Source organism: Scyliorhinus torazame, chromosome 24 (genome assembly GCF_047496885.1).
Source record: "Scyliorhinus torazame isolate Kashiwa2021f chromosome 24, sScyTor2.1, whole genome shotgun sequence".
In the NCBI taxonomy this organism is placed as follows: Eukaryota; Metazoa; Chordata; class Chondrichthyes; order Carcharhiniformes; family Scyliorhinidae; genus Scyliorhinus; species Scyliorhinus torazame.
This window is the reverse complement of record NC_092730.1, coordinates 35839066-35841690: the sequence shown is the minus strand read 5'-3', so window position 1 is coordinate 35841690 and position 2625 is coordinate 35839066. Positions and strand designations below refer to the sequence as shown.

Sequence of the window (2625 nt, the reverse complement as noted above, 5' to 3'; positions counted from 1 at the left end):
ATTAAATCTTGTCACGAAAGGTGAGTTCAGGCCTCTGGATTCCCAGTCCAGCGACATAACCTTCTGTTCCTGTTATCAAAACAGTTCGTTCATCTCAACATTCTCAATACTGAGAAGTCGTGGCGCCAAATCTAATGTTTTTTTTCCCACGCAGATTCAATCCCTACTCATCGAAAGACTGGGACACCGTTCATCGCATTCCTGCAATCCCGCGTGTCTGGTTTTACAATGCTTTCTATAGAACGAATTGGCAGCACAGATATAAGCTGCGATGGCCGAGTGGTTAAGGCGTTGGACTCGAAATCCAGTCGGGTTTCCCCGCGTAGGTTCGAATCCTACTCGCAGCGAAATAATGGCAATATTGGAGCCATTTGTTCGAAAAATGCGGTGTTGTTTTCATCATTCAATGTTTTCTGTTGAAATGTCATTACATAAGAATCTTCTTGTGCCCTGAAGCTGTATTTGTCATTCTGCTTTCGCTCTGAATTTTCTGATTTGTCAGGACAAGATCACCACTTCAGTAACGTTCATATTAACTTCATCAGGAACCAGAATTGTGAAAATTCACAAAGCAATGTGAAATTTATTTTTGTCACATCTTTTGCCAGAATTTATCATATGTCAGAATTTTTAATGTCTCTTATTGTGAAACTGACCAGCCGAACTGAAAGTTCTAAATAAAGCAGCGCAACAAATTGAAGGCTTGTCAACAGCCGGGAAGGGAGCAATGCTCCCCATATACCGTCACTGCCGACTCACCATGGCCCAACTATTGTTTATCTTCACTTTGCATTTGCTTGAGAAACTGTTTTTAATCATTCTTACAATGTTTATGTAATTTCACTCCAATTTAAGAATGTTCCGAAAGTGTCCGTGTCACACGGCTCCCGTTCAGCCAGGAGATGGCACCAGTCCACAATACATTTATTGATGCTATTTATTTCTGATGTTCTGTGTGTAACAACAATCGCTTACTGTCACAAGTCGGCTTCAGTGAAGTTACTGTGAAAAGCCACTTTCCGGCGCCTGTTTCGGCAGGCCGTACGGAACCATTACATAGGACTCTTACTGCGGCCTGAGACCTCAACTCGTTCTTGTGTCCCGATGCTGCCGTTTGTAACCTGCTTAAATCATCACTTTTATTAATTAGTCATCATTTTGTAAGTAACCTAGGTGCTAATTTCACCAGGTACCAGGAGTGTCCATAACACAGTTTGTAAACTGAAATGTACTTGTCTCATTTTTTTGGCCCGGATAGCCCAGCTGTTTACTATTGTTTCTAACTGAGAACTCATGTGTTCTAAAAACATTTGTACTGAAAAAGAATGAAGCTCGATTTTAAGAAAGAAGCGCACAAATGAAGATTATTTTGTGTACTGTATTTGAGGAGTGTCCAAATTTAAAATGCTCATGAATGAAAGTGTCTTTGCCGAACGCCTCCCGTTCAGCCAGGAGATGGCACCAGTCCACAATAAATGTATTTATGCAGTTTATTTCCAATGTTATGAATCATTACATAGGGCTCTTACTCTGGCCTGAGAGCTTAACTTGTCTCTGTGTCCTGAGGCTGCCATCTTCACCCTGTTTAAGCAATCATAGAATACTTCTTGTGCAGAAGGAGGACATTCGGCCCATCGAGTCTGCACTGATCACCCCAAGGAGCACCCAACCTACGGCCCATACCCACGTAAACGTTTGGACACAAAGGGCCAATTTAACATGGCCAATCCATCTAAACTGGACATCTTCGGACAGTGGAGGAAACTCACGCAGACACGGGAAGAACGTGCAAGACTGTAACCCAAGGCTGGAATTGACCCCGGGTCCCTGAGTGTTAACCACGGTGACACCCAAAAGCCGACTCTGGTGGGATTTGAACCTACCGCCTCATGGCCACGAATTGCATGTTTTTGTATTAGTCGTCATAATGTAAGCCATGATGTGGGGATGCCGGTGTTGGACTTGGGTGGGCTCAGTAAGAAGTCTTACAGCACCAGGTTTAAGTCCAACAGGTTTCTTTCGATTCACCTGAGGAAGGAGCTGCGCTCCGAAAGCTAGTGATTCGAAAGAAACCTGTTGGACTTTAACCTAGTGTTGTAAGACTTCTTATCACAATGCAAATACATCAGTTGCTGATCTCATCAGGCTCCAGGAGTGTCCCTCAACTGAATGTTGCTTGTGTCGTTTTACTGACACGATTAACCCAACTTTTCAATCTTGTCTCTATTTACGATTTGTTATTGTTTACTAATATTACTTACATTTATTATTACTGTTATTATTATTTACATTGTGTATTTATGCATGTCTTATGTTTTACATGTATGAACCGATCTGTCTGGACTGTATGTAGAACAATACTTTTCACTGTACCTCGGTCCACGTATTATGGGCCAGGGTTTAGAGAACCCCAAAGTATATCACGGAGTTCACCTGACCCACAACTTTAAATACATTTTGGTTATGGGGAGCACAAGGGCCCATTTTACAGGTGTGATGCAACAGAGATCTAAAGTATGTTTAAAACAAAAGTATTTTAATTACATGAATCCAGTTAACATTTTATAAACACCAGTAAACAGTATATCAACTACAAATCCTGACCACTCCCCAAAAGATACAGGA

At 41.8% G+C, this 2625-nt stretch overlaps 1 non-coding gene across 1 annotated transcript; it reads left to right on the top strand.

The window, feature by feature from the left end:
• The first annotated feature begins 265 nt into the window (after window positions 1–265).
• On the top strand, window positions 266–347 carry trnas-cga (transfer RNA serine (anticodon CGA)). Its single transcript has one exon. It is a non-coding gene; the product is annotated as a tRNA-Ser (tRNA).
• The last annotated feature ends 2278 nt before the right edge of the window (window positions 348–2625 follow it).